General features: G+C 38.3%; 1 long non-coding RNA gene across 4 annotated transcripts in view; it reads right to left on the bottom strand.

The window, feature by feature from the left end:
• The window catches only part of LOC134807806 (uncharacterized), a 415718-nt gene that overhangs the window by 130820 nt on the left and 270901 nt on the right, over nucleotides 1-13997 (bottom strand). For 2 of the 4 annotated variants that reach the window (XR_010149083.1, XR_010149081.1), the window contains one exon: nucleotides 12644-12757. The exons of the other annotated variants lie outside the window; for them this stretch is intronic. This is a non-coding gene — a long non-coding RNA (uncharacterized LOC134807806). The remainder of the gene's footprint in view (nucleotides 1-12643; nucleotides 12758-13997) is intronic. 4 annotated transcript variants of the gene reach the window in all.

Below are 13997 nucleotides of genomic sequence, written 5' to 3'. Positions count from 1 at the left end.
GTTGCCCAGGCTGGCTGGAATGCAGTGGTGCAATTTTGGATCACTGCAACCTCCACCTCCCAGGTTCAAGCCATTCTCCTGCCTCAGCCCCCCAATTAGCTGGGACTACAGGTGTATGCCACCATGCCTAGCTAATTTTTTGCATTTTTAGCAGAGACAGGATCTCACCATGTTAGCCTGGCTGGTCTTGAACTCCTGACCTCAGGTGATCCACCCACCTCAGCCTCACAAAGTGCTGGTATTACAAGCGTTAGCCACCACGCCCAACCACAAGTAATACTTCCTTAATGTGAAAAATTTGTAAGATAAGAATGAGCTAAAAGAACATTAACAACAGAGGGCACTTTTGCAATGGCAGAGTAAAGTGCTCGAAAAATCCACTTGGCATAAGGACAAAAGAAAATAGTGGCAAACGCTCCAGCCTGGGCGACAGAGCGAGACTCCGTCTCAAAAAAAAAAAAAAAAAAAAAAAAAAAAAAAAAAAAAACTCTATAATAAATTTATTAAATACTTGCAATTATCTGAGGAGTATTAATTTTTAAAAATGACTAGACCCATGTAAGAGCAGCTTGCTTTGTAACATTTTAATCTACCCTAACCCTATCACCTTCCTCCCAATTTTTCAGTAGCCCTGAAAACCAACAAACTCACAACTACAATATCTATGAAAACAAGCAGCCTGGGACCACTGGAGCCAGCAGGGTGGGTTTGGTTATCCCCAGAAGTCCTATTGTGTCCGGAATTGGTGGGTTCTTGGTCTCACTGACTTCAAGAATGAAGCCGCGTCACGGTTAGTGTTACAGCTCTTAAGGTGGCGCGTTTGGAGTTTGTTCCTTCTGATGTTAGGATGTGTTCAGAATTTCTTCCTTCTGGTGGGTTCGTGGTCTCGCCAGCTCAGGAGTGAAACTGCAGACTTTCGTGGTGTTACGGCTCATAAAGGCAGTCTGGACCCAAAGAGTGAACAGCAGCAGGATTTATTGCAAAGAGTGAAAGAACAAACCTTCCACAGTGTGGAAGGGGACCCCAGCGGATTGCCACTGTTGGCTGGGGCAGCCTGCTTTTATTCTCTTATCTGGCCCCACCCACATCCTGCTGATTGGTAGAGCTGAGTGGTCTGTTTTGACAGGGCGCTGATTGGTGCGTTTACAATCCCTGAGCTAGACACAAAGGTTCTCCACGTCCCCACCAGATTAGCGGAATCTCCACACAAAGTTTCTCCAAGTCCCCACCAGAGTAGCTAGATACAGAGTGTTGACTGGTGCATTCACAAACCCTGAGCTAGACACAGGGTGCTGATTGGTGTTTACAAACCTTGAGCTAGATACAGAGTGCCGATTGGTGTATTTACAATCCCTTAGCTAGACATAAAGGTTCTCCACTTCCCCACCAGACTCAGGAGCCCAGCTGGCTTCACCCAGTGGATCCCGCATGGGGGCTGCAGGTGGAGCTGCCTGCCAGTCCCGCACCATGCACCCACACTCCTCAGCCCTTGGGTGGTCGATGGTACTGGGCACCATGGAGCAAGAGGCGGTGATCCTGGGGGAGGCTCGGGCTCACAGGAGCCGACGGGGGAGGGAGGGGGAGGCTCAGGCATGGCCGGCTGCAGGTCCCGAGCCCTGCCCCGCGGGAAGGCAGCTAAGGCCCGGCGAGAAATTGAGTACAGCAGCTGCTGGCCCAGGTGCTAAGCCCCTCACTGCCAGAGGCCGGTGGGGCTGGCCGGCCGCTCCCAGCGGGGGGTCCGCCAAGCCCACGCCCACCCGGAACTCACGCTGGCCCACAAGCACCATGCGCAGCCCCGCTTCCTGCCTGCCCCTCTCCCTCCACACCTCCCCGCAAGCTGAGGGAGCCGGCTTCGGCCTTGGCCATCCCAGAAAGGGGCTCCCACAGTGCAGCAGCAGGCTGAAGGGCTCCTCAAGTGCCGCCAAAGTGGGAGCCCAGGCAGAGGAGGTGCCGAGAGCGAGCAAGGACTGTGAGGACTGCCAGCACGCTGTCACCTCTCGCTATCACCAGAAACGTTTCACCCTTTGATATGACTGACAGCTAACTGAAAAGCTCAGTTCCCAGAGCTTGGCATTACTTGTGCTGATCCAGAATGAACTCTCTGCAAATAGCTTTATCCTGTGTGCATTTGTCAAAAAACAACCGCAGCAATAGTTTAAGATTTACAGCTGCCAGGCCGGGTGCGGCGGCTCACGCCTGTAATCCCAGCACTTTGGGAGGCCGAGGCAGGCAGATCACGAGGTCAGGAGTTTGAGACCAGTCTGGTCAACATGGTGAAACCCTGTCTCTACTAAAAATACAAAAATTAAGCTGGGAGTGGTGGTACATGCCTGTAATCCCAGCTACTCGGGAGGCTGAGGCAGGAGAATCACTTGAACCCAGGAGGCAGAGGTTGCAGTTAGCTGATATTGTGCCACTGCACTCCAGCCTGGGCAACAGAGTGAGACTCCATCTCAAAAAAAAAAAAAAAAATTACAGCTGCCTGAAATGATAATGCCAATTGAGTCTATGAAAGTCTACAATGTTAAAAGAAAATCTGCGGAATAAGATGTCCATAAAAGGTTTTGAAAAACACCGACATATTATTGAGAATCTATATGACCACACTCATGTCTAGGGCTGTGTGCATTTCCATGAAAAACTGAAGACGTTCCTAGTCTGTCACCTCCAACTGACATTAAGTCTCTGCACAAGCAGAAAGTGAAGACTAAGAGATGTTAGTTGCCTGTTGAAGAATTAAAGAGGTACCATAGTACACACACAGACTGGGAAATTTGAGGAATAGCTGTGAAATCATGAGATGACCAAAAAGTTACCCAAGTGGAGATTTTAGTGGTTGCATAAAAGAACTCATTAAACTTTACTTATTCATCTACTAAAGTCACTAAACGAACAAAAAGCAACAAGAAAGAAAATGGCAAAAGCAACAAAACTTGGGGAGCTGATTACAAGGATTGGCATATGTTATTTAAAATGGCTACTTTAAACAAAAATGTATGAGAACTATGAAGAAACAGAGCAATATGGCCTATACAGGGGATTCAGAGATGCAGGAAAGCTGTCACTAACAACCATCTTTGAGGAGAACTAGACATTGGACTTATGAGACAAAGATTTTAGTGCCATTATTATAAATATGTTCAAAGAACTAAAGGAAACAGTGTCAACAGAATTATAGAATAGCGTGAGAATAACTCATCACATGAAGAATACTGATAAAGAGACAGAAATTATAAAAAGAGAACCAAGTAAAATTTTGGATCTAAAAATTATGACAACTGAAATATAAAACAAAACGAAACAAACAACAACAAAAACTCTAAAGAAGCCCTCATCGGCACATTTAAAATTGAAGAAGACAGATTTGTTTTTTAAAAAATACCTTGAATTTCAGTCTGAGGAACAGAAATCAAAAAGTGAAAAAAATTAACATAGCTTCAGAGACTGTCAGACACTATAAAGCATACCTGCATATGCAAAATAATTGTGTCAGAAGGAGAGAAAAGAGAGCGAGATAAGGGGATAAAGAAAGAATATTTGAAAAAAAAAAGTCTGAAAACTTCCTAAACGTGATGAAAGACAAACCTACACATCTAAGAAGCTAAATAAAATCCAAATAGGGTAATTCAAAGAGACTCACACTGAGACACATCATAATCAAACTGTGGAAATCTAAGGATAGAAAATATTGGTTTTCTGTTTCTTTGTTTTAGGTCCTGGCATTCCGGTTACTTTGTGTCAAAACACCAGCTGGACATATAACGCACACACAAAAAAACAGTATTTGTAAAAATAATCAGGAAAGGTCACTAAACAACCATTAACAATTTAAAAGATAGAGAAAAATCTTAAGATTGAGAATATTATTTGAAGAGTTACCACATTCCAGTGTCCCATTTTCTTTTCTTTTCTTTCCTTTTTTTTTTTTTTTTTTTTTTTGAGACAGAATCTTGCTCTGTTGCCCAAGCTGGAGTGCAGTGGTGCAGTCTTGGCTCAGTGCAACCTCCACCTCCCGGGTTCAATCAATTCTCCTGTCTCAGCCTCCCGAGTAGCTGGGTTTACAGGCACACAACACCACGCCTTGCTAAGTTTTTGCATTTTTATTAGAGATGGGGTTTCGTTATGTCGTTCAGGCTGGTCTCAAACTCCTGACCTTGGGATCCACCTGCCTCGGCCTCTCAAAGTGTTAGGATTACAGGCGTGAGCCACTGTGCCTGGCCTCAAGAGTCCAATTTTCAACAAAAAATTGCAAGGCATACCAAGAGAGAAAAATATGGCCATTTTCTCAATGAGGCAAATCCCTTAAGAACATAAATGCAAAATCTCAACAAAATCAAGAAAATTGAATCTAGCAACTTATAAAAATTATCATATACCGTGCCCTAATGTCCAGACCCGGCCTGTTTCTAAATTTTATATGAAAATGTAACTGCCCAATGTGTTCACCTTGCCCACTTCCTAGACAGAGCATATTTATCAAGACAAGGGAATTGCAATGCAGAAAGGGTAATTCACACAGAGGAGGCTGTGCAAGAGACCGGAGTTTTATTATTACTCAAATCAGTTTCCTGAAGCATTCGGGGATCAGAGATATTAAAAATAATCTGGGCCGGGCATAGTGGCTCATGCCTGTAATCCCAGCACTTTGGGAGGCTGAGGCAGGTGGATCACCTAAGGTCAGGAGTTCGAGAACAGCCTGGCCAACATGGTGAAAACCCCTCTCTACTAAAAACACAAAAAAGTAGCCGGGCGTGGTGGTGAGCACCTGTAATCTCACCTACTCAGGAGGCTGAGGCAGGAGAATCGCTTGAATCCAGGAGGCGGAAGTTGAAGTAAGCTGACATTGCGCCATTGCACTCCAGCCTGGCCAACAAGAGTGAAACTCAGTCTCAAAAAAAAAAAAAAAGAAAGAAAAAATGATAATATGGTGGGTAGGGTATTGGGAAGTAGGGAATGCTGATTGGTCAGGTTGGAGATGGAATCATAAGGGGTCAAAGTGAGGTTTTCTTGATGTCTTCTGTTCCTGGGTGGCATGACAGAAATGGTTGAGCCAGATTACTGGTCTAGGTGGTGTCAGCTGACCCATCCAGAGCAGGGTCTGCAAAATATATCAAGTACTGATCTTAGGTTTTACAACAGTGATGTTATCCTCAGGAGCAATTTGGGGAGGTTCAGACTCTTGGAACCAGAGGCTGCATGACCCCTAAATTGTATTTCTAATCTTGTAGCTAATTTATTAGTCCTGCAAAGGCAGACTGGGCAAGAAGGGGGTGTGTTAGGGAAAGGGCTATTATCAGTTCTTTTTCGAGTCAAACCATGAACTGAATTCCTTCCCAAAGTTAGTTCGGCCTACGCCCAGGAATGAACAAGGAGAGCTTAAAGGTTAGAAGCAAGATGGAGTTGATTAGGTCTAATCTCTTTCACTGTCTTAATTTCCTCAGTTATAATTTTTGCAAATGCAGTTTCAAAAAATGCAAGGAACCCAGAATATATAAAATGATCTTGATAAAAAGCTAATTGGGATAACTTACACTTCTTGATTTCAAAACTCACTACAAAGATATAACAATCAAATCAGTGTACTACTGCATAAAGATAGATACAAAATCAGTGGGAAAGAACTGATAATCCAAAAATTAATCCTTACATTTAAGGTTAAATTGTTTTTGCACCTGTGCAAAAACAATTCAATGGGCCCTTTTCAAATGATTCTGGGACAACTGAATTCCCACACCAAATATAATAAAGTGGAATCCCTACCTCAAATCATATACAAATAATTAACTCAAAATGAATCAAAGACATAAACATAGATATAAAATTATAAAATACTTAGAACAATACACATGAGTAAATCTTCATGACCTTGGATTAGTCAATACTTGCTCAGACATAATATCGAACATATGAGTGACAAAAGATAAATAGGCAAACTGGATTTTATTAAAACTAAAAACTTCTGTGCCTCAAAGGACATCCTGAACAATGTGAAAAGAAAGCCCACAAAATAGGATAAAACATTTGTAAATCATATATCTGGAAAAGGACTTGTATCTCAAAATGAGGAAATAGCAGACAAACTCCAAATGAGGAACACTCTATTAAAACAAAAGGAATGGAGACTATGTTCTTCAAAAATCTCAATGGTCTAAAAGAAAAATTGTGTAAATGTTACAGACTAAAGGAGAATAAAATGACATGGTACCTAAATGCGATACCTAGCCCTAGACTGACTCCTGTGCTAAAGAATAAAAAATTACTATAAAGGACATAATTGGTCAATTGACAAAATTGGAATATAGATGTTAAATTAGATCAAAGCTTTGTATTAATGTTAAATTTAATCAAGTTAATAGCTACTAAAATAATAACTCTTAAAATCAACAATAAAATGACAATATTCCAATTAAAAAACAAGTAAGGAATTTAAAAAGATGTTTCTCCATAGAAGTTATACCATGTCAAATAAGAACATGGAAGTTGCAAAACATCATTAGTCATTCATTATCATCATTGCATTTGCAAAAATGTAAATCAAAACCACAAATCAAAAACAACCAGCTCACACTCACTAGGATGGCTATAATTTGAAAAAAAAGGAAAATAACAAGTGTTGGTGAGAATGTTAAGAAACTGGAACAATTACACATTGCTGTGGATGGAGAATGTAAAGTGGGGCAGCCTCTATGGGAAACAGTGTGGCAGTTTCTCAGAAAGTGTTTAAAGAGTTACCATGTAGTCCAGAAATTTCATCACTAGGTATATGCCCAAAATAATTGAAAACATATGTCTACAAAACACTTATACATGAAAATTTATAACAGCATTTTTATAATAGCCAAAAAGTGAGAATAATCCAAATGCCTATGAACTGATAAATAGATGAGCAAAATGCGGTATATCCATGGAATGAAATATTATTCAGCTATAAAAAAAGTGCTAAGAATGCCATGCTAAGACATGGGCGAACCTTAAAAATACCATGCTATGTGAAGGAAGCCAGACACTTAAAGGCCACATATCATATGATTTCATTTACATGGAATATCCATAATAGGCAAATTCATAGAAACAGCAAGTAGATTAGCATTTCCTGTGAGCTGGAAAGAGGGTCAGAAATGCCTGTTAATGGATATTAAGGATTTTTTTTAGGAGGCTATGAAAATTTCTGAACTTACAGAGTGATGATTGCACAACTCTGAATACACAAAAAATATCAAAGGTTTTATTTCGTAAGGTGAACTTTATGGCATGTGGATTATATCTCAATAAAGCTTTTAAGAAACAATAGACAAACAAAAAGAAAACAAAAAGAACACCAATATCAATGACAAGAAGAATTATTTCTTACCCCCAACTTTTCTCAGTCTAGGCATTATTCTTTTTTGTTTAGCTCTATTGAAATATAATTGATATACACAAAATTGCACATATTTAATATATACATTTTGATAAGTTTGAACACCTGAATAGACCCACGATACCACCACCACAATCATACTAATCATATCTGTCAGCTCCAAAAATTTCCTTGTGTTCTTTCTTGTTCTTTCTGTAGTAAGAACATTTCAAATGAGATGTATTCTTTTAACATACGTTAAAATGTACAACACCATATTGTTAACTATAGGCACCATGTTGTACAGAAAAATCTTAGAATTATTCATCTTGCATAACTGAAACTTTACATCCAATGAGGAAAAATTCCCCATGTCCTTCTTACCCCAGCCTCTGGCAGCTAATATGCATTTCCCTGCTTCTATGAGTTTGACTATTTTAGATACATTATGTAAGTGGAATCATGCAATGTTTGTCCTGCGACTCACTTATTTCATTTAGCATAATATTCTCTATGTTCATTCATGTTGTCACAAATGGTAGTGTTTCCTTTATTAAGGCTAAACACTATGCCATTTTATGCATATACCGTATTTTTAAATCCATTCATCTGCTTGTGGGTATTTAGTTGTTTCTATATCTTGGATATTGCAAATAATGCTGTAGTGTTCATGGAAGTACCGATATTTCTTCAGGATCCTGATTTCAGATCTTTTGAATATATACCCAGAAGTGAGATTGCTCATGAAAGGAAGAAAAGAAAAACTGAACCTTAAGAATAAACTTAAGTAAAGATGTGAAAACTATAGTTTTCACTGAAAATTATAAAACATGGATGAAAAAATTTAAAGATTTAATATTGTTAAAATGTCCTCATTACCCAAAGCAATCTATACATTCAGTGAAATGCCTATCAACATTCCAATGACATTTTTCACAGAAATAAAAAAAGAACCCTAAAGTTTAAATGGAACAACAACAAAAAAAACCCATATACCAACATGATCTTAAGAAGAAGAAAGTTGGAGACATTACACTTCCTGCTTTCAAAATATTACAAAGCTATGATAATTAAAACAGCATGGTACTGACATTAAGACAGACATATAGACCTATGAGACAGCATACAGATCCAGAAATAAACTCTCACATACATTGTCAGTTGATCTTTGAGAAGCATTCCAAGAACACACAATTGAGAAAAAATATTTTCTTCAACAACTGGTATTGAAAAAATGAAACATCCACATGCAAAAGAATAAAATTAGACAGTTATCTTACACCATACACAAAAATAAACTCAAAAGAATGACATAAACATAAGACCTAAAACTATAAAACCACAAAACTCCTAGGGGGAAAAAAAAGAAACTCAGGGGAAAAAAAAGAATCTCAGGGGAAAAAGCTTCTTGACATTGGCCTTGGTAATGATTTTTGGATATGACATTAAAAACACAGGGGAAAAAAAGCAAAAAATTATAAGAAAGACTACATCAAACTAAAGATCTTGTGCACAGCAAAAGAAACAATCAATGGAATAAAAAGACAACCTATGAAACAGGAGAAAATATTTTCAAACCATTCATCTGATAAGGAGTTAATATCCAAAATACAAAAAAAAAATCACCTACTTCTCCATAGCAAAACGAAACAAAATACAAGTAACCCAATTTTTAGAAAGGACAAAAGACTTCAATAAGCATTTCTGGAAAGAAGAAACACAAATGGCCACTTGATTTAGGTTTAGGAAAAAGTGTTAATCATCAGGGAAATGCACATTAAAGCCACAGAATTATCACCTCATGTCTTACCTGTTAGGATAGATATTATCCACACCCACACCTAACTATGAAGAAAAAAGTGTTGGCAAGTATGTGAAGAAATTAGAACTCTTGTACGCTGCTGGTGACAATGAAGAATGATGCAGCTATTATGGAAGACTGTATGAGGGCTCCTCAAAAATTAAAAAAAATAAAACTACTAGCATCACTCTTAGGAAATAGATTTCCTGGTGTTCTTGATGCATCCACATATTTCCTTAGCTATAACATGAAAATACATTTGTTATTTTTCACTCAGATTGTTTTTCAATGTGGTATTCTTTTCCTAAATGATATCTCCCAAACATATTTTCCTTTCTTTAAATTTAGATCACCTTCTCTGTAATTCTGGGGCCTATTAAGAGCTTGGCAGATAAACAATATTTTGCAAATGTTGAACCAAATGAAAGCAATGTACTTTAGTCTCAGCCTGTGCTAACTCATTGATGACTTTGGATGGGTTAGTTATATCATCCTGCTCAGCCTCGGTTTTCACATCTTCAAAATGTGGATAACAATAAATTGTTTCCACAGTTTTACTGTTTAGATAAAATGAGATCATAACTGAGGACCTCTATTCTGAATTTTATTTTTTATTCACTTGTATCTCTAAAATATATTCAAATATCAATATCAATGTGGATAAACCACATTGCTAATTCTTTCATTTCCATTATTGTGCTTAATTATTTTTACAAACACATATTGTGCTAATGATATGCTGGATTTAAGTAATTTATACATTTTAACAAACTGCATCTGCCTAATTACCCTATGAATTGGGTTCTATTATACCTATTTTATAGATGAGTACATTGAGGCACAGATAAGCTGCCTAGGTTCATGTCATGATTCACAGAGTTTGGATTTAAATCCATTCGTGGTGGTTTAATCACTCCACCATTCTGTCTCTTGGCTGGAAGAAACATATATTCTCAGGATATCCAGCAAATATTTTTATAAAATGTTAAAACACAAGAAACAAAGTTGGTGTATATATGTATTTTAATATATACTCAAAATTTCTGTCCCCAAAATGTTGCCCAGCCCTACATAGACCACTGGAGGTCCAGAGCTGTGCTTCTCGACCTGTAATATGTATATAAATCACCAAGGGTCTTGTTAAAATGAAGACACTTTTTCACTTGGTTTGGAGTGACCCAAATGTCTGCATTTTTAATAAGTTCTCAGCTGTTGTTGATATCATTGGTGGATGGGTAAGACTGTCGGCAGCAAGGTTACAAACCCCTGGAGGCTATAGACAGGAAGTGTTGTGATAGTGATGGAGTTTTAGGATGATAGTGATGGAGTTTTAGGATGATTTTTCAGGAAAAGATGAGGCTGGAGAAATCTGAACACCTTCAGATATCTTTTTCTGTCTTAAGTTCTCTTCGCATTTTCTTGCAGTATAATTACTTTAAGGCTTTCAAGTTTTATTTTATATAATACAGAAAAATTAAATTCTTATCTATGTCCAAATTATCACAATTAGTTTGCAAATATCTTACAGTCAGAATATGAATTATATACCTGACTATCACACAGGATAAAGCAAATTCTAATATCCATGCTAAGAAAGCAATCACCTTCAGATAGAATGGAGGGCTGAGATTCAGAGTTATTTGGATTCTGCTAAGATGGTAGCAGAAGAAACAGAGGACATAAGGTATGCAAAAGACCCTGGAAAAGAAGTGAAAATTCAGTTTGCGAATAGTGTGTATGAGGTGGTGAAGGGATCTGGCCAAGATCATTTTAGGCAGTTCCAGGACCCACTTAATGCTGCAAGTATGCCACTTTCTGACAGCAAACAGCTGCTTGAGAAGGGATACCCTCAGGAGTGAAGCTGATAGCAGAAGAGGAACATCTGGAACAGAGACACAGGGGTGAGATGCCTCCCTTGTGGCACCTCAGCCTATGTTTCAGAAAATGCAGTGCTCACAGAACTTTTACTGCTTCCAAAAGCACATGACTCCTAATTATGGAATCAGGAGCATTTGTAGTTAGTTTACAACCTTGATTACCTCATTTGTCATACAATTTTAGCAATGTTTCTCTCATTATTTATATACATCAGGCAGGAAAGAAGGAATGGGAAGTGAGGGAGAAAGACACAGTCCCAAACATCAACGTACTCATTGTTCAGAGAGAATAATAGAAAATTGTAATTAAAGAGGATAATTTCTATAACATAGGTACTTTCAGGCACAAAGGGAAAGCATGTTGGGAGAGTCATTCTACCTGAATCAATTGACAAAAGGGACAGTTTGTAGATTATGTGACCCAGGGAGCAACAAGGAGTCTGCTTCTCCAGATCTTTCCCAATAACCTGATCTTTTTTTTTAAAGCATCTGCTTTAGATCTGTAGATGGAAAAGGTGAGGTCAGTAGCAAGGACAGCCTCTGTTAAAATCTGGCCTACTTAGGGTGCAATGCCAAGAGTCCTTGGCCTAATCTTATTTAGAATAGCACATTAATGACTTTGCAAGGAACAGAGATTTTATTAAACTTGACAATGCTGTTTCATTAATTAACACAACATTCCACCAACACTCAAGCATTCGTTCCTTTACCAATTCAAAAACATTTATTAAAGAATTTCTCAAGTATACCAACCTATCATCAAGCTTCTTCACATGTTTGAAACTCATTTCATGTTAAAGCCTGTCATTACATGCCTATATTTAGCTATTTATTTGATGATGAAATGCTTAAGACAAATAATTTCATAAACTGATAACATTCAAACCTTTCCTGTTAAATGATAAAAGTCAAATGCCTTTGTTCAAAACATCGTAAAAAAATCACACTGGGCTATAGCCAATCTTAGAGGCTGTAAAAAAGCAAAACTGAGACCCATAGAAGGAGAATGACTTAGTAAAGGTCACACTGCTAATTGACAGCTGTGACATTTAGAATTTAAGTTTTGCTCCAGTGAGTTTCTTTTTGAGAAAATGGATTTTTGCAGAAATCAAGCAAATAACCTGACAAGGTAGAGATTTCACTGATGGTAGGGGGAAAGCTTCAGAAAGACTGGGAGAAGCTGAGAGAAACAGCAGAGAAGGGAAGGAATGATGGTATATGTGATGTGTCCATTAGAGTTTATTTTAAAGGAATCCTCAGTCTCTCAGTGAGGTGGCAGAGCACCATGCATTGAAGGACAGATGATGACATTGCTTGGCTTTGGATCCCAGTTCAGTCTGCTACTGGTGATGTGAACTTCACCTACGTATTGAAACTCTGTGTCTTAGATACTCCATCTGAAAAGTGCAGGAAAATAATACACTATCTCACAAATTACTGAGAAGATTAAATTATGTTCGCACATTTCAGAGGAAGTGAATAGCCTACTCTCCAAGTTGTGTTAATTCTTATTAATTATGGCACTGGCCTCCAGGAGGACTGTGTTTGTCCTGAATTTGCTGCTCTTATGGAGAATTAGAATCGTTGAGGAGGAAAGCTTGAATGATGAAGACCTTGGGGACTTACTGTTCAACATGTAAATTTTGAGTTCCAAGGTGAGGGATGGAGTTGTAAAGTACATATTCTTCTGTGTCACTAGAAAATCAATCACATTGATGTGAGTGGATACAGCAGTGCAATCTGGAGATAAAAGGAGAAACATTTAAAAGCATGTGTAGTACAAATGGATGAATGGTTAAAACACAATGTCCTCATTTTCTATGGTACAATAATGAAACCCTAAAACATCAGATATGTTAATGATAATTGTAAGCATATTAGGGATCATTTAGTCCAGCAGGACCATTTTACAGATATGGATCCTGATATTTTCAAAAGTAATTTTTATCAAGATCACATATTACCACATAGAATAATTGGAAGACAACTCAAAGGTTCTTGACTTTCAGTCTAGTAAACCCAGGAAAGTAGAGTTAGTCCTAACCAAATTAGCATGGGCAGCATTAGCATCTTTTACATGTGAATTCCCTATTTCTTTGGTATTTCCACCCTGACACACAGTCTGAATTTCTTTTTTGTAGAATGGACCAAAACGGAAAGTATCAGAAGCTAGTGACTAGGCAGCGTAGGGGAGGCAAAAATTTAGCTCTATCCTCTTAGCGTCTCTAGCCGAGCCTAGGGATTAAATAGATGTATAATAGATTAACAAAGGAAAAGCATACACATATGTTTAACATGACTTGGGGCCCTCATGGGAAAATGAAGACCCAAAGAATTAGCAAAACCTAAGTACTTTTATGTCAGGTTGAACAAAAAGAGGCAATTATAGAAAAGTAACTAAATTATGTTGTAATATAAAAAGATGGTAAGAAATTATTTTAATGAAGTCTGTACAGAATTGTCTTAGATATGACTCCTCTTTGAAAAATGTTTTATTTTCCCTAATTTAGGGAGGACATCTTTCACATGGGAGCTTTTCTCTGCTGCTTTTAGGAAGAAAAAGGAGATTAGGATGCTCTTCCTACATCTGCTGTTTGTCAAGTAACTTTAGCTCAAAATAATCCTAAGCCAAAGTGGCATATGTGAAGTGACATATTCTGCTACTCTTCATCAGTATCCAGGGGCAGGAAAACAGCCAGGAGTTCCAGGAGCTAAGCCTTCCACGTGGAGTAGCAAGACCATCACGCAAACAGGTTATCAGCACAGCCACTGCAACCGAACATGAGTGAGCAAAGTACAGACTGTCCTCCAAGATTATATTGTGGAGGTCTAAACAGAAACACAGCATCAGAAGAATGTCTGTATTGAACTATGAATAAACAGCAAGGGTGTTACCTCTTCCTAGAACAGTAGAATTTTATGAAGTTTTAGGAGCAAGATTAAAACAAGAACCCAGTTACAGTCACCAGAACCAGGCCAT

The sequence above is a fragment of the Pan troglodytes genome, chromosome 12 (genome assembly GCF_028858775.2).
Source record: "Pan troglodytes isolate AG18354 chromosome 12, NHGRI_mPanTro3-v2.0_pri, whole genome shotgun sequence".
Taxonomy (NCBI): Eukaryota; Metazoa; Chordata; class Mammalia; order Primates; family Hominidae; genus Pan; species Pan troglodytes.
The sequence above is the reverse complement of the archived record's forward strand: the minus strand, read 5'-3'. Positions and strand labels throughout refer to the sequence as shown.